General features: G+C 45.2%; 1 long non-coding RNA gene across 1 annotated transcript; it reads right to left on the bottom strand.

Annotated features, from left to right (window-relative positions):
• Positions 1-16,613: 16,613 nt before the first annotated feature.
• Positions 16,614-22,808, bottom strand: LOC149123732 (uncharacterized). The gene is made up of 3 exons (XR_016215126.1): positions 21,861-22,808; positions 19,571-20,088; positions 16,614-19,498 (listed from the first exon to the last, which is right to left on the bottom strand). It is a non-coding gene; the product is annotated as an uncharacterized LOC149123732 (long non-coding RNA).
• Between the last annotated feature and the right edge of the window lie 821 nt (positions 22,809-23,629).

Here is a 23,629-nt window from a genome sequence, read left to right as displayed (position 1 = left end):
GCATTAATTGAGCTCCATGAGCCCAACAGAATGCAGCTGCACTCCCAAAAGTACCGCCATGCCCAGTGATGGAGGATTCCTACCAAAAACTCAAGTCAAATTAGACTCCAGGGAGTTAATCATGGACAATGTAATTATAAGAAGCAGGCGATAAATTAGCTGCTTTACTATTTTTAAAGGGGGGGGGGAGGATTGAGAAATATATATAATGTGTTAGAAAGATTATCCTTTGTAGAAGTAATAACTCCTCCAGGCCACTTGGACTATATTTGGATCCACCCAAAGCAGTACTGGTGTCTCTCTGGCATGCTAGGTTGCTATAATATATTTTCTGACCTGAAATTCTGACTTTACTCTGATACGTAAGCAATCTAGTTCCTCAAGAAAGGGTATGGTAGCTGGAACCAGTCATATCCCTTGTTCCCAGCCCCTTTTTCTGCGCCCCCCTGAGGTTTAGAATGGACAGGTCAGGGACAAATGCAAGCAAATGAGCAAGATTAAGACGGATCCATCTCTGCCTTCTCAGTGGATTCTATCTGGCTTTAGGAGTAGACAGGATTTCCATGATACCATGAAAAGGGAAGGATCAGCTACTAATAAGTGAGAATAAGCCAGGTCACTGTCAGAATCAGATAATACAGCAAGAACCATTTCTCCAGTCTTCAAGACTTCCACCGGAGAGGTGAAGAGAGAGGGCACCTTTGGCTACCTGTATGGGGGAAATGGAATATGGAAATAGGAAAGAAACTAATATTAGGTGATCCAAGAAAATTACCTTCGTTATTTCATTCCATCAACTCCACAGTACCATTTGGTTTGAGTTTATTGTTCCAATTTACCAGCACAGAATCTGAGGGTCAGAAAGACTAAAACTTGTTCGGGGTCAGCATTGTAGCATAGCAGGTAAAGCCGCCACCTGCAACGCTGGCATCCCATATGGGCACCAGTTTGTGTCCCAGCTGCTCTACTTCTGATCCAGCTCTCTGCTAATGTCCTGGAAAAAGCAGCAGAAGATGGTCCTGGTACTTGGGTCCCTGCCACCCACGTAGGAGACCCAGAAGAAATTCCTGGCTCCTGGCTGCAGCCAGGCTCAGGCCCAGCCATTGCAGCCATGTAGGGAGTAAACCAGTGGATGGAAGATCTCTCTCTGTCTCTTCCTCTGTGTGTGTGTAACTTTGACTTTAAAATAAATAAATAAATCTTTTTTTAAAAAAATAGTCAACTTGCTCAAGATTACACAAAGAATAAGGAAGGGAAGAAACTCCAAATGTCATTGTATTTTCACTCTGGCAAGCTGGCTCAGCAAAAGCATCAGAGCCATTGCAAGAGCTAGACACACCTAAAAAATGACAGCATGACCCTCTAATTGTATCCTGTTCATGAACATTCCCTTGATAAGAAACATGTGATTATCATAATGACCACATACATAATTGAGTAAGAAGACCCCAATCAGTGATTTGGGTCTGCCACCTACCAACTTTGTGAATTTAGCCAAGGCCCCTTGAACATGTCTATAAAATAAACATAATATTATCTTTCTAGGAAATGTGTAAGTCACTAGATAGTTCCAATGCAATGCTTTTTATGAAAATGCTTTGGCTCCTGCCTACACCAGGTCACATCTCCAGGTAGGGAACATGGTATTTCCTCCATTCACAGGGTTACAAGTGAAAGACATGTCCCTGATACAGACACAGAAGAGAAAGGGATTTGGATGTCCCAGGACACTGGGTAATGATGAAGAAGAGCCCAGGACACAGTCAAGGTCTGATAATGAGTTACAGGACTGGGAGCAGGAGAGGAAATGGCAAGGAACTCCACAAGGGCTACTTACTACTATCCTAAGACTACAGTGGTCCTAAAGAGCATCACACTGAGCAGAACCGAGTTCCCTGTGGTGTGTCAAGTGGCTTATAAACCCTGAGGAAAAGAGAGTCCCAGGGGGAGGAAGCTGGCAGGGTGTGGCTAGAGCAAGAGTCTCATGAGGGAGAGGCTCCAGCTCTGCTTTTTCCCATTATCCCTAGATGTGATGCCCAAGTTTTGTGGATCCTAGAGAAAAGTTTAGGCTGTAAGATCCTAGAGGGAATAGATTCTCTATTATATGTTTACTGGATTTTCTGTAGGACTGAACTCAGATAAGTAGTCCATTGGAGTCAGGATGTTGAGCCAGCCTTCTATGGATTCCAGTAGCTAACATGTCCCGTAAAGAACTTTAGTATCAGGCACATGATGCTAGGGGAGTTGGTAAGCAGACAGACTCCCAAGTTCCATTCCTGGAGTTTCAGATTCAGGGGGTGAAGTGGCATGGAAAAATGCCTTTTCACAAACGTTCCTGCTTTTCCAATCAGAAGAGCCTTGAGGAAAAAGCTTTCAGAAATTTGTTGAAGTACTGTGGTCTCACATGGCATCTTTTACTGAAGTGTCCTGTTGGTAGGTCTGACTCCCCCCAGCAAAACATAAAATTCCTCCAGGGCAGGGTCTGCGCCTTCCCTTCCTTGAACGTGAGTCTAGCACCTGACACTGTATAGGAGTTTGTTGGGCTCAGCAGAGCAGAAAGACTTAAAATATGTCTCAACCTCATAGGAACAGTTTCATATCTAGAGTTCGTGTTGTGGATGAGGTCACTGTATCCCCATGTATCATAACTATGAATAACAATATTAAATCATGGGATGCTAGAGTGATCAAACTGAAAAATGCCCAGATTCACTCTTTCACATCCATAAAGCATGGGCATAGCTCTAGACCTCTGCACTCATTTGAATTAGTGAGATGATGCTGCAAGAAGCATTCCAGTGGAGCTCATCCAACCAACATCTAGACAAGCCAACTGAGGCATGAAACGTTAACTGACACATTCAAGGTTGTGTAATAAATCAGAGACAGACCCAGAACTCAGACCCAGGTCTCTGGATTTTTTTAGCAGCACTTTTTCCAAACTGTAAGATTCTGAGAAGAACCTATATGTTTTTGTTTGTTTTTGAAGACAGGTTGATAAAATCTATTCTGTTTTTAATGCCTCTACTGCTTGCTACAGAGAAATTTATCACAAGAAGATGGAGGTGTAATTTTAAAGTTCCCTAGACAGCTCTTTCCAGAGACCTGGACCTCTGAAAGTCTTCCCCAGAGTCCCTTGGAATTCTAAAGGAAACAAAATTTGAGTTAATTAAATGTGTAATTACTGTTGATTATGACAAGCTCACTTCCTTTAGGCCAGACTGATGGTGTTTGTGACGGTTTTGCATGTTTTTAGGAGACTGTGAGTGAGCTATGGTGGATGTTAGGGAGCTCACTCTGCCAAGGAATTCTCACCTTTTGCAATGAACCTAAATGAAACCACATCCTGCTCTCTACTCACTAAGTGGACTTCCTGCCAGCATCCCAGCCAGTACTGAGCAAAGCACATGAAATTAACAAACTCAATGCTGAGTTCTTATTTGCCCCTTTCCCATTTCTGTTCCTTCTCTTTGAGGTTGTTTGCCATTATAACCTTCTTGTCTTAATGTTTTTCTCCTTCCTCAGGCACTCCCACTACTCCAACAGACTTTCATTTCTGCAAAACACGTCCTATTAGTCACTTCTCAGGCTTGAACTCCCCTTTTTCTACTGAACATGGAGCTCCCTACACTCTTTTCAGCAACGTGAGTTAAAATGCTGAATTACAGACACAGCAGATCCCATCAATAGTGGATCCCAACAAGAGAGGCTGTGCGCCTTTCTTTCTTGCCTATCTGAGTTGAAAATAAAGCTCTCTGATAGCCCAGTGCTGGCATGCTGCAGCTTAATCCAGCTCATGCATGGAGTAACACATCTCATCAAAGACCCTCCATTGACAGTTCTCCCCCCCACACCACAGGAAAGCAGGTAAAGACAGCAAGCCTTATTTTGCAAGTTCTGAGTTTTAAGATCAGGATCAAGCTGTCTTGCTCCAACTTAATTATTAATATAATCTATTCCAGAACCATGGTTTCCTGTCTCCTGGTCTCATGGTTTTAAGTCCTCATTTCTCCCTGATTATGTCTTGCAGTAGCTAGAGTATATGTACAAGGTTGGCTGATATGTCCTCACTAGGATGGAAGGAAAGGCAAAGGAAATCTCTTTTTTTTTTTTTTCATCTTTGGAATGTTCCAGTCATTCCAGCTGTGGCTACAGTTCATGACTGCAGGGAGATTTTTGCTTGTTTATTTTCTTTTGAAAGATTCTATCGAGATTCCAGCAAACAGTACATTGAGGCAGCTGGGGAAAGGAGGGCTCTTCCTTCCCTGTCATATGTCCTTAAAATAACATGACGGGGGAGGCAAGCCCTCAGGGTCCCCTTGAGCTACCAAGGATAGCATAATGAATTGGCTCATCATAAACGATACGCGCCTGAGTTCCAAGCGATATGGTAATGAATTGCCAACAAGCCATTTGCCAGTCTGTAGCCATATGGTAAGGGATGGGACCCTGGCACATTGTAGCCATACTGTGGGTTTGTATGCATGATTGTTCCCATCCAGAACCCTCCCATCTCTATGGCTGCTAATTAACGTCCTGTTTAAGCTTCTTCTGTTGTCAAAACTAATTATTTGTTTTATGCTGACAGGTCTTTCCCATATCTGGTTAGTAAAAGTGACCATTAAGAAATGAAAATGTGTTTGAGTTCACATAAAAAATATTTCAGTTTCACGTCTTGCATTACCCCCGAGTACCCTGGCCTATGACAGCCATGCAATCCAGGAGCTTATTAAAACTAGCAAATTATCATCTTTCCCTACAGAAACACAAATGAGGATTCAGTTCATAAATTTTCCCATTGTTCTTCCTTTCTGTGGACATTACTCTAGTTGGATCTTTAGCTGTAATGTGTGGATTTTATTGTAATAGTGATGATAATAAAAATAATTAGGGGAGAAGGAGATTTATCTCTCTGGATGAGGCACCCTTACAAACCCACACTCCCTGTTGGTTTGATCAGATGGTGAGGTTCTGGAAAGATCCATGCCGGTTTCCTTTCTGCTCATCTGCCATTTTTTTGCCTCCTTCTTTGGTTTCCTTAGTGGTTACCCAAATGGGATGAGAGAAAGAGTTTGGAAAACAAAAACAAAACTGCCCTAGGAGGAAAGGAGAAAACACCAAAGCAAATGTGAAAGGGATGGTTTTATGAAGGATTTAGAGTACAGAGTGGAAGGGTGTGGTCACATACACTGTTAGCAAGTTCCGGGGTGAGTCCAGTGTCCTTGGTTACTCCTCACCCCACTACCAAGGCGGGGAGGGGCAGGAGGGTATGGACCTTCTATCCCCACCCACACACATCCTTCTGACAATCTTTAACAGCCTATCCAACCAATACTGCCTATTATGCAGGTAAGCCGGGTTTGCTTTTGTATCAGTGTTGACAACTTTAGGGACGTGGAGGCACGGAGGAGAGGAGATGGGGAAAAGGAAGTCTGCAGAGCTGTATCCCCTAAGACTGCCCCAGGCCCTAGCTTCCTATGGGACTCAGTGGGAAGAGGCATTCTGTTTCACAACTCTCTGACGTTCCTGCATCCAGTCCACATCCTACACCCTAGAAACAGCCAACATGTTAATTGCAAGGTCAGGCCAGTGTCTTCGTGGCATCTGGGACTTGGTATGATGCACACAGATTTCCATATGCAGTCCCTTCCAGTAGTCCTCGGCCCTGCGCACCCACACCACGTGAGAGCTCGACTTCTCGGGAGAAGCTGACATTTTAATTGGAAGCATCTGTTGCCTTTCTGTTATTTTTGGCCAGGTTTGGTTTATTTGTATGAGCCGATGTTTGTGTACAGACCCGCCTACGTGTTTCACAAAGCCTAGCATTGCCTCCTCCCTCATTTGCTTCTTAAGTGGCTGACTGGGACGTGTGACAGGGCCACTTGCCTTCAGCTCCGTCTGTTGTGAGGTGGATCTCTTTCAGCAGAATTGGGGTGGGAGGGTCAAGCCAAGAACAGAGAAACTAACTTCCTGGAAAAGTAGATGTTTGGGGAGGGAAGACTACTTCTTCCCGCTTACTACAACTATCGGCCTCCTAACAAGAGCCCCAGGCTGTGGTGGGCCCTCCTGCAGCACCCGGCCCAGCCACATGCCCCTCCCAGCTCTGATTCACACACTAGCTGAGGCCATGAGCCTTGGTCCCAGCAGCTTTTGAGACCCTGCCCTTCACTTTCTCCTTGCTCAGAAAACCCAGCTCTCTCATGTCCATCAGATCCAAGCTGCTTTCCAGGGTCTAGTGGGCCTGATGATCGGCCAGCAATGCTGTTGTGGGTCAGTAATCCAGCCTGGGTTGTGTGGCTGCTGGACTCCAGCTGTTATGGGTTAAATAGTGCCCCTAAATGTACAGCCAACCAGACACTCAGAATGTGAGTTTATTTGGAATAAGAGACTTTGCAGATAAAGTTAGGAGAAGACAGAACGAAACAAAAGGCATATGAAGACAGAGGCAGATTGAAACAATGCTGCTACAAGCCAAGAAATGCCAGGAGCCACCAGAGGCTGGGAGAGGCAAAAAAAAATCTTCTTGGGGCATTCAGTGTGGCACAGAAAGTAAAGCCGCCACTTGGGATGCCAGCATCCCATATTGGAGCGCCTAGGATCAAGTCCTACTTCTTCTTTGAATCCACTTCCTGCTAATGCATACATGAAAGGCAGCAGATGATGGTCCAAGTACTTGAATCCCTGCCATACACGTGGGAGACCCAGATTGAGTTCCAGGCTCCTGCCTGGCTGTTGTGGGAACTTGGGAATATAGAATCAGTCTCTCTCTCTGTGTGTGTGTGTGTGTGTGTGTGTGTGTGTGTGTGTGTGTGTGTATGTTTCCCCCTATCTCTCTATCTTTCAAATACATAAATCTTTAAAACAGAACAAAAAAGATTCTTTCTTAGAGGCTCCAGACAGGAGCAGGACCCTGCCATCACCTTGATTTTGGACTTCTGGCCTCCAGAATTTTAAGAGAATACATTTTTTGTTATTTCGAGGCTAAGTTTCTGGTCATTTGTCACAGCTGTCCTGGGAAACTAATACACCAGCTCTGGGCAGGGTGACATAGTGATAAAATTCTAAGAATGAAGGGGAATCTGCCCTAGACTTCAGCAAGGGGACCTGACTTTCTTTCCTGATCTGTTACCCAACAGTTCTGTTACCTCAGGGGTCACTTGAGCTCCCTGGTCTATCCAGTGAAGGAGATGAGCAGGACGATACCCACCATTCCTTGTAATTCTAGCGTGACATGGTTTGTGTAGAAAAGGGGGGTTGTTACTACACAGGATGACGCCATTGTAATCCCACTGTGAGATGCAGATTGAAAGGGGCATCACAGAGCAGAGGAGGGGAGATTGGCAGTCATGTCAGCAAAGGCCCTACAGAGGAAGCAGTCCCCAAGCACAGACAGATCAGTTAAAGAATGGTGTAGGAAGAGCACTGGACAGTAGGTACGGAGGAAATGGATGTGCCAGGTTTGGATGAGTGAACGATGAGAAAATAAGCTCAACTGGAGCACAGAGTCCATGGGAGCACCATCCCCACTCTTCCTAAAATTGGCCTTTGCTAATTTCTGCCCCTCGGCTACGGTTCTAGCATCAAGTGACAAGATTTGCTCCATGAGAGAAACAGAGCTGTCCCTATGCTCACACACATCTGTGCATTTAGCAAATGCTGGTGAGCACTCACTGTTCGCCAGCAGCATCCCAGGCACTGAAGAACCCTGCAGAACACAGTCTCTGCCCTCAGCGAGTGCCCAATCTGACGGCAGAGGCAAACCTCTGTGCACTGCCCTTTATTCGGGGAGGTAGGCGTTTTAGCCAAGAGAGTGCATTGAGGTGCTTCCACTTCAGTTTTGGGGACATCTTCCCAGGAGTGACTTTCAAGCTACTTGAAAATGAATGTGAAATGGCCAGTTGACAGGAGTGGTGAGAGCTTCCTTAGAGATCTCCTTCGTTTGAATCTATGTAAAACAAGAAAATGGAAACACACAAAAGGCATATATAGTAACAGTGAGGAAAAGGTAAGAATAATGATCAGCCAGGAAAACCTGACTATCTGGGACCATCTGGCACAGGGGCAAATACCTGGGCACAAATGGGAAGGTTCCAAGTGCCACTCCAAGCTAAAATATATGTTTAAAAGAGACTTTGTGTGCTCTAATTTACTCAAAGGTAAGGTGGACTGGAATATTTAGAGATGCTATCCTCCAGCACCTTCAGCAGAGGCAACTCAGTAATCTGCAAAGCTGATTTGGATCTAGCCACTGTCCCAGAGAATGGTCCTAACTCTATCCTGAGCCTCCTGTAAGCCAAAGGCCTTCCACTCTTGAAAAATTCCAAATAGAAGGAAAATGAGGGGTCCCTACATCCCTTGTAGAATATTTTTCCTGGTCTTAACCAACTCATCAGTGCACTTAATGGTTTTGATGGTTTCTATTACATCTCTCTATAGACAAACACACAAAGAAGAGATGGACAAATCTACCCATCTCTGCCTGAATTCATATTCTCTCCCTCTCTCTGCATTAGCTTTCAGTATTCTTATCCCTCACCATCTCTCTCTTTCTGTGTCTTAGCCACTATTTCTATTATGTATTTTCTTCAATGAAACAGCTACTTTTGTCTGAGTAAGCCTTGGTTCTTGTTGATTAGCATAGAGGAGATCAAGGTTTAAATAGAGAGAAAAAACATTGACAGGAAAGCCAAGATAAGGTTGTGAGAGTGTTTCAGGTCAATGCAGGGACAAGGACAGAAAAATAAGTTAGCAGAATGGGAAAGTTAAGACAAGAAAGGCCAGGTCACATGGTGTCAGCAAATTGCCACTGCAGTGTCCATGGTCCTGCACCCTGTAAGCCCTCATCCCTGCCTCCCAGGGATTGTTCTCACAGGAGGGGTCGATGGCCAAAATCTTTGAGAAGCTCCTTTGCAATGAACTCCTTCTGTAGACATGCTAACATGAGAACCCACATAGCTGCTTTTCTATGGAATGCAGAGATTTGTGAGTTGCAAGCCAGGAGTCTGCTGCATGGAGAAAAGGGGAATACTTGTTTAGCATTAGGACTGGAAGAGCCAGGGAGAGCATCTGACCCAGCCTCTGCTTAACAGAGAGAGAAAGCAAAGCCTGGATGGTGGCATCTGTCCCACGCCCAGCTTGGGCAGGATCAAACCTGGAGCCACTTCTCCCTCACCCCCTCACTCTACTTCCCAGGTTCTGGTCTCATCTCCATTGTTGATGGGCAAATTTGGATTAGACAATTAACCTCCCTGCACCCCAGGGTTCCTAGGCATAAAGTTAGGGGCATGACAACCAGCATGTTTGAAGTTTTCTTCAGAGTGCCAAGTGTTGTTTATGATTATTCTCATGTTTATACCTGACAATGATTCAGCATTTTGTAGTAGTCATCAAGATTCCTTTGCTATCCAGAAAAAAATTGAGTCTACAAAATTAAGTAAATCCCTTGAGATCAGGCAGCCACACAGCTGGAATTTGAACCCCAGTCCCAATGGTTTGTCCTGTGCCCCCAGAAATACTCAGCACAGGACTGGAAGAAAATGAGAAATATGAGACTGATGGCCAAGCTCTCCCCATGGCAAGACTCCTTCGTGTGGCTCCCAACCAGCCAACAAGGAGCTCCCCCCAAATCCAATGTCATAAAAAATAGAGTACAGAAGCATGTTGGCAAGCCAGCAGGAGGGCAGCCTGGCCCACTCTTTCAAGGAATGTTGCAGAGTGATTATGCCTCCAGAAAGGATCAACCAGCTACAGAATGAACTGGGACTCAGGCAGATTCCCCATTCTCAGGGATCTGCCCCATCATCAAGATACTCAAAGCCCCTCTCAAAACAGACAGCAGTTCCCTCAAAGTGAGAGAAAGAACTTCCTGAGAGAGGTGACAGCTCCCTAGCTCCTTATCCTGCATGCGCAGCCAAGCAGCCTCTCCAGGTGGCATTTGCAAAGGCCATTCGCCTTGCTTTGCATTCAGGACACTTCTCCACCAGCCAGTGCTCAGAGCTGGCTGCACTGCTGGATGTGTCTTTGGACACTAACTTACTGTCACATATGTGCACCGAGTCCTGTCATTTTTAATAAGACTTTTTCTGTTCTCTTTCTCTCCTGGAAATCCAACTGATCATTCTGCAGTGAAGAGGCCAAGAAGGTAGCCACCCACATGATATGATTTTGCAGATGACAGAAAGGCTCCTATTCCTAGTTCCTGTGTCAACTCCCCTTTAATTGTTTCCTGAGTCCCTCCAAGCCAACAACCTTGCTCTGTTTCCCAGCCTTGTGCAGGGGATATACCTGGGCTAGACATGTTGGCACCTGGCACATCCTTGCCACTTGTTTCTACCCAAAGTAGTGCTTATTAGGTATGGTCTTGATTATTATTTAATGGCTTACTGTGTGTGGTTATAGTGCTCCCATGGGTCAAGAACTATATTTGGGGTCAGCGGATCACTGACCTTACAGAATTTATATAGCAGTGTAAACATTGTCTGAAAAGACTCTCTTAAGTTGCTCAGACGTGGAGCCAGTCAGGGTAATCTTTTCCAAGAAGACTTTTGTCCATCAATCATCTGCCCCTCCTTAAATGTCTACTTCTTTTGGACATCCCTGGCCTCAACCCCTACTGGAAGCAGAATTAGTAGCCCCCTCCCTGTGCTCACTCCCACAGCCCTTTGAACTCACCTTTGTTACTGCCTTGTCACTGTGATTCATATTTACCTCAATATCTGCATGCCTCCCCACCTGAAAGGTGAGTGCCAGGTGACTCAGGGCCCTTACCTGGAAGAGCTTGGAGCTGGGGTCTCTGGTGCCATGCCTGAGGGAAAAGGATGGTGGAACTAGATGAAAAATGAAGAAGAAATCAACCCAAGTATCCCAAATCTCACCCATAATACTTCTCTTTTTGTGATAAAGATTTTCCCATGAAAGAGGTCTTTTATGAAAAGTACTGCCTTCGAAAGAAGAATATAGATCCCAGGGGGGTGTGATGATACTACACAGGGCTCAAGACCCCACCTGTATATCAGGAAGTTCACTTTGGCAAGGAAAACACCACTACAGGGAACTTCCAGGGATGAGCAATATTTGAAGACAAGGAAATGTGGCATTAAGGCACTGGGTCATCAGTCTACCCCATAGCAAGAGGGAGGTGGAAAAAAATGAGCTTTCAGACCCTAGAGAAGGAGTATAGCAATAATCCAGGCAAGCAGACTAGCATTTGAAACCTTGTTCCATGAAAAAAAGGAAATGAGGAAGCTGGACAGGTAAACTGAGGCAAGATCCCAGATGCATGTAAAGGAGCACATTTCAAATGAGAGAGTTACTTGAGGACTGAATACCCCATGGAGCATCCCTGAGAAACAGACTAATTTCAGTCCCTGTCAGATGGTGAAGGCAGGCTCCCAACTGAGTCTTTGTCCTCATCAGGTGTAGCTCAGGAATTGGATGTGAACTGGACCAGCATGGGAGGAAGGGGGAACAAGGAAGTAAAGCCAGATGGGAAGATATTCAAGCCATTCAAGCCAAAAAGAGGGGTCCTGTCTCGATTTTACATCTGCTATACCTGATCCACGGTAAACAGTTGAGAGAAATTTGTTGGAGCTCAGTTAGAAGAGAGAGAGGCTTCCAGATACCTTTCCATCATTTTGGCAGGTAACTCCTGGCTTTCCTGGCTAGGCCCTGCTTACTGGAACCCTCTGTCCAGTGCCACGGAGAAAGTGCAATTCCCCTCCTGCACTGTTGCTCATTACCAAGAAAAATGACAGCTTGATGGTCTTCCAGCAAGAGGGAAAGATCTATTTCATGTGGAAGTTTGATAATTGATTAGGGCAATAGATTTTCTTCAGGGCAGCCTCTCTGGGAGAGTCTGGCTAGGGCACAAGGTTTACATACATCAGGCTCACTCTGCCGTCAAGTCTGTCTTAGAAGATGAGATCACAAGGCCATTACTGGAGTAGGGGGTGGGCTGCAAGGGTGGGAAGGCAGAGTGGAATTCCCAGACATCATTTCTCAACAGTGAGGGCCATGGCCAGTTCAGAATGCTTTCAAGTTTTCTGTAAGTAACTTTTAGAGAAAGTCCTTGCCAAAGAGCTTTCTACTCTAGAGTATGATCAAAGCACGGGATTCTCTGTTGATCAAGCTTTAGGACAGATGGGCCCAAAAAACTTAACCATTGGCCTGTAGGGTCACCAACTGTGGAAGTGTCCAGTGATAGCTATCCTACATCCTCAGCAGAGTGGTATACTGAGAGTTTACAACAGGAGGTGAGTGTAGAGGTCTTTGGGGCCAGCTTTTTGCCTATACTTGCTCTCTATTAAATACTACCTGAGGCACGTCCTAATCTTATGAATATATCCTATCAGCTGCCCCAACATTTACTTCTAACTCTCTGTAAACCTCTGGATCAAAACCTGCTCAAGGAAAATCTTCCAAATCCATCATTTACTCTCCAATGTGAATACAGTCATTATGTTCTCGTTCTCAGAAGAATCTTCACTTCACGCCTTATCATTAAGTCTCTGGTGGAGAAATTTCCAGCATCATTGTATTGATAAGAAGTGAGGTGAGGGTTGTATACCAAGGACAAAGTTCATTTTGTAATGATACTTCCAATATAATGACACTACCTTGTAATGATACTACACATTCTATTGTGTAATGATACTACTTCCTTTCAGTGGTCATGACATCACCCTCTAAATTAGTTAGGGCCAATAGGACTCAAATAGAAAGTTGACTTTGGTACAATAGATTTACCCACATATGTGTAAAGGGTTGGTGGGTGAATTGTACCTATATTTCCTGGCAGCAGATGACTGAGCATTCTCTACTAGGGTCAGGTCTGTGGCCCCACAAACAATAGAAGCACAGAGATATACCTCTGGGGTGGACTGATGACATGAGCTACTCCTTGAGCCTAGGTCATTCTTACTCTTACCTGTTCAGTCCCAGAATGTAAGGATTGTCTCCCTGGATCATACAAAGTATGGATCCCATTTCCACAGGAACCCCACAGATCAAGAGAACCTTATACCACCCTTCTCCACTCAACAGAGAACTCTGCCTTGAGTGGTGAAAACTTGCAACCATTCATGTCTTTTATGGGCAGCAATCCTACCCTTCCTAGCCCATAGGTCCTAGTTTCATCTCTGCACTAAACAGTTGGTCCCAATCAGACTAATAACATCAGCCAGCAGATGGAAAGAAACCATTTTCCCCAAGGATGATACTGTGGAGGTAGACGCTCACTTTGATAAAATGTAAACCATGTCTTTGTAGATGAACTTGCCTTATTAGAAAAATGCTGTGGATGCTTCAGATGAGCTTTCTAAGGTGGAACTGACCTATGTTACTTGTTAAGAAAGACTGATATTGGGAACACACCTGTCTGTCAGCAATCTTTATGGAGCACCAATGATGTACCAAGGCTAAATTCTATGAGGGATACAAAGATGAATAAAGCCCAACCGATACCCTTAAGATATAGATAGGAAAATGGCCCTTAAGTAATTACCACAAATTGCTTGTTGTTACATGGCACTGAGGCAGCTATGAATGGATTCATTAATATGTAGTAAATTGTTAATTCATGTATTCATAAATTCATTTACTCCTACCTATCATGACTGCCTCCTTTCCACTGTTCCACAATCTGGCACTGACCAGATTCAGCGATTCTTTGAAAATACAATAAGAAAACCATCAGAACCCTGTTAAGCATTGTGATGGCATCCGTGTCTCCTAGAAAGGTCATGTCAACCAGACGGTATGAGCACACTACTCACACATGTGCAGGAGTGTCAAGTACCATGTACCTGGCCCCACAACAGTGTCTAACACTAAGTATTTTATGAATAAATACTTTTCCTGTGAAAGACTGAAAATGGAAGCATTTTCAAGTGTCCTGGATTCTGGATATTATGTTTTTAAAGTAACCGGTTCATCTTACTGACTATAGCATCACTGAGCTAAAATGAATTTTAAGGAGAAGCAATTACAGAGTATAGACAGAGTATAAATTTGTCATCAAAGACCTCAAAGACCTGGGACCTAAGCTTGATCAACACTAGTTAGCCAGGTATGGGCAGGTCTTTTACTCCATCTGTGTTTTCTTCCCCTCGAGAAGAGGAATGAGAAGTGAAGTACAAGAGAGTCAAGAGGGGTTTTTGAGGAAGTAACAAAGCGAGCACATCCCAGCCTACATCAGCCGTCCTCCCCAGCTCACACCACTGTTGCAGACATGTGGGACCTGGGAGGGCAAAGACAACAATCAACATCACTACACTTATAATTCACAAAATCCATACATCCCAGGAAATAGGACCCAGGGAAGGAAGGGTTTAAAGCTGTGCTCTTAGAAATGAAACAGGACTTGCTCTGTGATCCTTTTTGAAGTTATTTGTAGATCAGCTGCCTCAAATACCCAGAATACCATGACTTATAGGAATTACTAATTGAAAAAATTCAGTTGATAGGAATGCAAAATTTTTAATATCAATAAGCATTTGAGTTAATCATTGATGTGAGTCCCTCAATTTCCTTTCTGAAGATTCTTTTTACAAAACCTAATATTTGGGCTTTTTTGGAGAAAGGGCCTCTGCTATACCAAGTATAAGGTGATGTTAATGCTGGGCCTACAGAAGAGAAAATTAAGTTCATCCAGATGTGTTGAAGATTTTTTTCCTTTTCCCTCTCCTTTCTCTCCCTCCTACTCTTCTTTCCTTCCTCTTTGTTTCAGCCCAGAGTCAGTCAATACCATAAAATGGTAAGGTCACTTGGGGAATAACCTGGAGACCTTGGTTGCCCTCCCAAAGTTACCACTAAAATAAGAATATGAACCTGACCAAGTCACTTAATTTTTCTGGCCTTCAACTTCCTCATTTATAAAATGAAGAGTGAACAGATAAGTGATTTTTCAGGGACCAGAGTTGGGGCAAGAGAGACAAGAGGTAAGGTTTCCAAGCCTTTGGGCTCCCGTGAGCCAGAAGCAGCTAGTTTCTTATCTGTTTTACATGGGGGAAGAGATTCCAAAATAGTTCATTTTTGCTACTTAAAAGCAAAAAATCAGTAACACCCTGGACTAACGGATCCTAAACGTCATTTTCACTCTAGTCTTCCAAGCTTCTATTGTTTACTGCATTTCTGTTATGTAAAAGACCCTGTGCTTGATGCTGCAAAGTAAAGACAGAAGTGTAAGGCAGAGTCGTTGGTCCAGTCAGTGCCAAAATTAACCATGAGGTTAAATTTGTGTTGGGAGCACCAGCAACCACAGCACTCTGAGAAAGATCAGATAAAGCATCCCATGGGGCTGCAACTTAAGCCTTGAAAAGTGGGTGGTATCTGGAAGAGAAGAGAGAGCCCCCTGCACACAGGGAGAGCTGGTCCTTCCTCCTATGGGTCCTTACTGTGCCCAATAAGACAGGCAGGGTCCCTGCGCTCCTGGGACATACGGCTTGGGACAATGTGCACAACTCATCCAAGGACATAGTGGGCCCAGTGCCCAGCTCCATTTGATGGGCTTACTAGTGAAGGCACCGCTTTTCCCATGAATTCATCTGACTCTTGTTAGCTTGGGGAAGGCTGCCTGAGTCAGCAGCAGGGCAGACAAAATGACCTCCCCAAGTAACTTCTCATGAGATGCAGCCTAGTTGATTCGGTTTGGCTGGAATTCCGAGACATTCCAATATCTGCACAAAGGGCGGGTCCTCACCCCAGCCAGGCTGACCTCAGTCTTCCCCTCCCCATGGATAATTGTGCCTTTATGTCTCCAAAGCAAGGCCTGTTGTGGGCAATCCTTGGAAGTGACATGTCGTCTTCTGATGGGAATTAACGGGTCTGGAGTGGCCAAAAGCCTTCTCAGCAGGAGAGTTTGTTATTCTTTTAATTGTGGCATTAAACCTCAGGCTAGCATTACATAAACATTCATGCTGCTATCCAACTTGCCGAATTAGCTTCTTTGACAGGCTTTATCACGGCCAGGGCCAGGCTTACCCGGAGGTGAAAGCAGCCACCACTTCTTGGCGAGGAGTCGTAAATCCTGGAACTCGAGGAACTCCAAACCCGACCTTCCTCTCAGAGTTTTCTCGCCTTTTGACTGGCACTGGAAATTCTACCTTTGGGATTTGGGGCATTCTACTGAAAACTTTAATCCCTCTTTCCCTGGGAGGGAATAATAGCTAAATTCATGGAGGTACAAAAAACAGAAGTTCCCTGGTTACAGAGTCTTGTGCTTTATTGCGATGGTTGTAGAACATGGCTGAACTGGAATGTTCAAATTAATACTATAGCTTAACTCTGACATCTTAAAATAATAATACTGAATATGACATCTAGATTCAGTCTGTTTTCCACTCCATGTTATAGGGAAAAGAACAGATTGTATAACATACTTTCCCAAATGAAATCCCTTTCTTTGAAAGAGCACTCACCTGACAAAACATAATGTGTACAGCTCTGGGTTACTCCAGGACTTCCTTTATTATTGCTTAAACATTCATTTTATTTATTTGAAAGGTAGAGTTATAGAGAGAGGGGGGAGAAACAGAGAGAATGGGAGAGACAGAGAGGGAATCTTCCATCCACTGGTTCATTCCCCAAATGGTGGCCACAGCCAGGGGACTGGGCCAAACTGAAACCAGGAGCCTGGAACTCTGTTCAGGTCTCCCATGTGGATGCAGAAGCCCAAACGCTTGAGCCATCTTCTGCTGCTTTCCTAAGCACATTAGCAAGGAACCAGATCAGAAGAGGAGCAACCAGGCCTTGAACTGGCATTCATATGGGGTGCCAGTGTTACACTGAGCAGCCTAACTAGCTATGCCACAATGCTGGTCTCATTCCAGGACTTCTGAAACATCTTTGAGGTGGTTCATCTCCTTTTGCAGCTAATGCAAACTGAGTTCCTATTCTCTGTGTGCTACATACTTCAGCTTTTCTACTTTACTAAATACCATGATTTTTTTAAATAGATAATAATCTTTTTTTTAAAATTACACACCCATTTTTTGCATGTATCTGGTGCTAACTTATAGCACAACTCCTGTATGCCAGCATTTGTATTAGTCATTCGTTCATACATTCAAACTACCTACCAATTGTCAAATATAGACTGAACACTGTGGAAGGTCCCAGCACAAGTTCACAGTTGAGAGATGAGACACAAGTCAAAAAGCGTTGTGACTGCTGGGGTTGAGAGGTGACTGATAGAACCCATTTGAAGGAATTTTTTTTTTTGACAGGCAGAGTGGACAGTGTGAGAGAGAGAGACAGAGAGAAAGGACTTCCTTTGCCGTTGGTTCACCCTCCAATGGCCACCACGGCCAGCGCGCTGCGGCCGGTGCACCGCACTGATCCAAAGCCAGGAGCCAGGTGCTTCTCCTGGTCTCCCATGGGGTGCAGGACCCAAGGACTTAGGCCATCTGAAGGAACTCTTAAGCTTACCTGGAGCCCTAGGAAAAGCTTCACAGAGAGGTGGCTCAAACTGCAGGTGTCTGGATTCGGACACTGATGGTCAGGGATAAGGACACTGTGACCAGAATTCACCCTTCCTTTGTGTTTTCACTAAAAGATGGATAGTCTGGGTGATGAACGCTGAATTTTTTTTCTGGCTCTGTTTTTATGTTGAAGGAACAGGAGACTCTCATGTTTTTGGACATCTCTTCCAGAGAATGCCCTCTTAGCTCCTTTTCCCTGGAGAGTCATGCCAAGGGCAAGCAAGGTGTCTTGCACAGGTGTCAGAAAAAACGAGATGGAGCCACCATGCTTCTGGAAAGCTGAGAGGCCCAGCTGGCAGGGGGCCAGCCTGGTGGCATGCAAGGGATATAATACACAATCTAAATGCAAGCGTCCAGGACCTGTTTGGGGAATCAATTAACAGTAAGCATATACTTGCATTTACAAAACAGCAGTGTGCAAGAGTGTACCCACACTGTAATTGGAAACTGAAATAATGCCAGAAAGAATAATCATTTAAAAAAATCTTCCCCATAAAAAAAAAGAATAATATTAAGAAAATAAAATAAAAAATGTCCATCTGCAGAGTTATATCCTTAGGGAAGCACTGTGGAACACACTAACAAGCAACTGAATCTGTGTATAAATGAACTGAAATCCATGAAGGCTACAAAAGGCGAGGTGGGTGTGGACTGAGAAAAAATCTCCCTTGTAGATTAGCTACCCCTGAATCAAGCATAGTTCCATTTGATCGGTTCTTGTAGGAGATAGAAAACTTGGAGGCTGGGCATGACCCCCAGGGGAAATTATTCTTTATTTGCCCATTCAGAGTCCCGGTGTTAGTTCCAAACCTGGATCATCCTCTCCCACTCCCACACCCTCGTGCCCATGAGTGAATGTAAGCACATGCACACACACGCGCACGCGCACGCACACGCACATGCACACACCTCACTCGCTCCCCGCCCCCTGGGAATCCCAGACACATCATTTATGTGAGCTGCCAGCTGGGGAAGCATCCCTGGCAGAGAACTAATTGGGATAAGCAGACGGAGTAAACACAAAGAAGGGGAAGAGAGCTTGTAAACCACAATCTGGGTGTGTGGCAATCCGCAAGGTGCTAAACCACTTATCTCCTGGCTCATGATGTCAGGAAATTAAGCTAAAGGCTCAGAGAATCCCCACTCTGGAATCTGTTTGTATTTAGGGTCTGTGGTCTGGAAGCCCTTTGGCTATGAGACCACTTTGGGTTCCACACTCAGGTGAGGTCTCCGGGTGAAACCAGGGTCAGGTGCAGCCTCTGAGCTAGGAATTAGCCAGCACCGGGGAGTGCAGTAAGTTACTTACCAGATCCCTCTGGGCATGTGCAGACTGTCACATACATGGATGGAAGCCGGCAGCTGCTGCCACTCTCCCACCCTGGAAATCACACTTGTAGCATGCTTGGAGCTCTTTGGTCCCTTGGCATCCCTTGTGTATACTACTTGGTTTTAGATTCTAGAGGATGGAAGCCATATTTGGTACGTCCTCAGAGATGGCAAAGATGCTTTGCCTAGGTTCTTGGATGAGCCTTTCCGCCCCCAGGGATTGTGTATCAGCACTACTTTCTCTATCATGGTGGATAATCAAGATGTGGTTGTTGCAGAAGCAAAAGCCACCATCAAATAGACAAATAGACTTGAGTTCCTAGCAAGTGTAAGCCTCAACTAAAATCTCCAAAACTCTCTTCAAAAATGTAAGTGTGCCATATGTGGCTGTTGACAGATAACCTGATAGAGACCTAAGGTGATGGATGGGGGGTGTAGGCCGTAGGTCAGTGGGCCTGTTTTGCACATATTTCTTTTATCCCCCAGTGAAGGCACAATGTCCTTACATAGTACTATGCACTAAAACACATATTTGACTTATTGGCTACATGTATTTAACATGCATTTCTTTCTGTTCTTCTTAACTAAATTTATGGAATAAATTTTGTATATGCAGAGTTCTTTTGGAGAAATGTTTTTCGGACAGTGTCCACTCGGGAGAGGTGCAACCCAGGGGAAAAGAATCCAGCGATGCCCTGGGGGAAACATGAAGTGTTAGAATTGGAAAACTTGGGTTCTCGCACACCCAACTGTGTGACCTGGAATACCTGGGAACGTTCACGTCCTCCTCCATTGTCGCTCCCCCTCTTCGTGGAGGAACGACACAGGACCCTGCGCTGTTCTTTCGTCTGCTCGGCCCTCCCCGGGTTTGCTGCTGGTTCTTCCCGGGTTGGCTACTGTCCCTTCCACCTCCGTGGAAGGGCAGTTCCCCCTGGCCACATTCCCCACTTCCGCAGGGGAGCGGCACACCGCCGGCCGGCTTTCTCGGGGGTTGCACAGGTGTTCCTTCAGCTAGATGTTCCCCTTAGATGTTCCTGGTGCATGCCGTCTCTCTCCTCCTTTATAGTCCTCCTCCGCCAATCCTAACTCGGCTGCCCACACGCCGAGTACGCTGCTCTCCTCCAATCAGGAGCAGGTCCTACAGTTTATTAGCTGAACTGGAGGCAGCTGTGTGGAAGCTGTTTACTTCTCTCCCAGCGCCATATTGTGGGAGAGCAGATGCATAGAATAAGTCTTAATTCCAGTAACTCAGTCCAGTCCGGGCTGCTCCCCACACTCCATAGACCTACAGAGAACAGAGTTGTAAACAGTTGTAAGAAGATAAGGGAAGTGGTTTGGTAAACAGCAAAGTCTGTGCAAACATAAGGTGCTATTATGATTGTTGCTATTGCAGGAGCCCTGCACAAATGACAAGGCCTGTATGTCTGAGTGTCTCCCTAGTAGGGTGAGGGGTGTGTCTGCCTCCTCCCACAATTTCCTCTGACAGCCTCTGGAATCTAAGCAACTGAACCAGGCAAGAGAGATGTCTGTGACCAACTGACAGGCCCACCTGTGACCAGGACCGAAAACCTACCACACATCACCCCAGTTTTTCATCAGATGATCCATTAATAATCACACTTAGTTTACCCATATTTTTATTTATTTATTTGAGAGTGGGGAGGGAGGGAGAGAAAGAGAAGGAGAGAAAAAGAGAGAGAGTGCCCATTCATTAAATCATTTCCCAAATGCCAAGAATAGCCAGGGATAGACTGGGACCCAGAATGTAATCCAAGTCTCCCATTTGGGTTACATGAACCCAGTTACTTAAGCTGTCACCACTGTCTCCCAGGATCTGCACTGAAAGGAAATTAAAGTCAGGAGCGATGGCCAGGAATGGAAGACAGGCAATCTGATGTGGAATGCAGGTGTCCTACCCAGTGTCTTAACTGCTAGACCAAACACCCATATCTTTAAGGGAGTTTTCAAAGTCTCCTTGGAGTCTTACCCCTGGTAGTGGCCTAATGTCTGTTTGATGATGGGCTTTCTTTGTCAACAGCTTGATTACGCATGCCAGTGGAGAGAGCAGTGCTAGACCTCAAACCCAGCAGGACTCGATGGCTCATTTCAGGATTATCTTGCTCGTCTCCAGCACTGTGCTAGGGACTATTGGGGACACAGGAGAAGACTTTGTTCTCAGAGGGTGCACAGGCACAAGGACAGAGAACCATACAAGGCAGGTGCTCAGTGGGTACCTAGGGAGGTAAGCATAGTCTAGCTCGGGGACCAGAGAGATTAGCACAGGGGCAGGGCAAGAAAAGGCTGGGAAGTTTAGAAGAAGCAGGAAAGACATTTAGACATAAAGAGATGCCTTGGAAAAGACCTCCAGAGAATGTCTGTTTCTTTTTTTTCCTTTCATTTTCTTCTTGTATATTTTTACTAACTTATCTTTCAAGAGACAGATTTACATATGAGATTATGTCTGCCTCAGTGACCTTTAAAATCCATTGTATTTCCACAATCAGCCAGTTGCAAGATGTAATGTGTTAGCAGAATCACTTGGTGAGTGTACCAAAAATGAAGATTCCTACAGAATCAGATTCTCTGGGGTTGGGACCCCAAATCTGCATTTGTACCAGTCGAGTGACTACAGGGATTCCAGCTGAGGAAGGCTTGGAGGGGGTCTCTAGGGGTGCTGAGGACAGATTGTGGCTGACGATAACTATACATGGGCACCAGAAGGCAAGCAGTGTTTAGCAGGAGTCCTTTGTGGTAACTGCCACCAGCGCTGTGGCTCATTGAGCAGATGTTTCCTGGTGGAAGGAGTGCTGGGAGGGGCGTCTGGAGATGGAAGTTCTCACCTTGCCTTGATGACTTGTCCCCTGACACAGGTACAGCATTCACCTTTCTCATCCTCAGCTTTCCCAGTTTATCAATGGAGATAACAATGCTTCCCACCAGGCTATTATAGCTTTCAATGGGAGTAATGATGCTACTTAAGCAATGCGATGTACTGTAGGAATACTGCCCTCCTCATGGGCTGGCCATGGTGCGTTGTAAAAAGAAAGTATTTCTTACCTCGAGGCTTGTTTTCCTACTCTGCCAAGCCCTAGAAGCACACACGCTGTAAGGTCATGGTAAACTCCAGAAGGTGGAACCAGCGGACTTGCCCTTGGCGTTTCAGAACAGGGGAGTGTCCACTGCTGTCTTCCATGCAGCAACTTCCCGGCACCATCTCTCAGGTCCTGTCCCTCATTCTGCAGGAGATGGCCCCGAGCTCAGGGCAGGAACAGTCCGACATAACTCACTACCCGGAATGGAAATGCCACAAAGCACATTTATTTCTGCACTGACAGTTCCCGGGAAACAGGCCTAGTTCTTCTCCGACCTCTAAAATAAGCTGATGGTTTTAGTAATAGGACTTTCTTAAGGAAATTCTATTCATACATTCATTCATTTTATACCACAAAAATATATTGACTTTTTTACAATGTGCTTGTTGTTGTTGTTGTTTGCTGTATGAGGGTTTCTGTTGGCTTAGCTTCCACTGGGGTCTCCTCTGATTCTCCAGTTCTCATTGACATGTGGATCCTTACCCAACAGCTCCACCCTACTGCCTTGAACAATGCAGGTCAGAGGACATTTTGTTGAGGACACCTGGTTTTGACAGTCTGACATGCTTGGGGCTCCTATGCCTGCCAAATTCCAACATGGAAAACACGGAGCTTGGCACACATTCAGCCAGACAAGAACTAGTCTATTCAAGGTTCCGGTCAGGAGCAGTCTGCTTGAGTTACAAGGTCTTACGGATGGCTTACAGCAGTCTACACTGGACACATAAGTGAAGAGAAACTCAGAGACGCCCACTTCCCCAGATGGTGAGAATTGTAGCTTCACTCACTGTGAGGGAAAGATTAAATAAATAAATGAGGATGAGGACAATGATAAGAAAGTCCCTTCAGAGGAGTCTGGCCACCCAGGCAAGGCACCCTGCAGATGGGAGTTAAGCACCATGAAACAGGCCACGTTAGGCATCAGCAGTCAGAGCCCTCACCAGTTACCTTGTCTAGTCACCACTTGTCTTTAGAGATGCAACTCAAATGATGCATCCTGCCTGCCACCCCCATATATTACCTGGGTCTCCACTGGAGGCTACTTTCAAGGATGATATTCCACTTTTCCTGAAGCATGCAGGTCTCTGGCCACATGTGTCAATTACTTACTCAACACCTTACTTCCCCAACACCAAACCCTTTGTGTGCTTTTTATCATTTCATCCTCCCATGTGTCCTATGTTATCCTCATGTCACACATGAGAGATGCAGAAAAGTTAAGTAACTTGCCCAAAGACATATAATTTGTGAGGGATGGAGTGATTACAGAACTGGAGCTCTTTTGAGTATAGTTGGCTGTATCTGACGTCTGCCCTTCCTGGTCATTGTGAAGACTGGCAGTAACAAATAGGAAATGCCTAGAATAGAGTCTGGGATTCAGTAGCTGCTCGATAGGTGATCTTTATTACTACTGCACCCAGTTTGGGCTGCTAGTGTTGATTGTTTACTGATCTGTCTTCGCCTAGAGCCAGTGTCCTTAAGTGCCCCGACAAGTGTCTAGCTACACAGTGTTTTATATTCATGACCTCCTCAATAAATGTCTGTTGATCTCATTGCACTAAACTGAACTCAACTGGGCCTTAAAGACCTGGCAAGGGTTTCAACCGGGTGGGAAGAAAAGAATATAAAGACAATAAAAGGGATGCACCCCTGACCTGGTGTGAGACCTGCCCAGCTATAACCAAGGCAAGGTGAAAGGTTGGACAGAAACGTCAGGAAACTTAGAACAGCTTG

Source organism: Oryctolagus cuniculus, chromosome 10, assembly GCF_051225735.1.
Source record: "Oryctolagus cuniculus isolate XC-2025 breed Fujian yellow rabbit chromosome 10, ASM5122573v1, whole genome shotgun sequence".
In the NCBI taxonomy this organism is placed as follows: domain Eukaryota; kingdom Metazoa; phylum Chordata; class Mammalia; order Lagomorpha; family Leporidae; genus Oryctolagus; species Oryctolagus cuniculus.
This window is presented reverse-complemented; position numbering and strand designations above follow the sequence as displayed.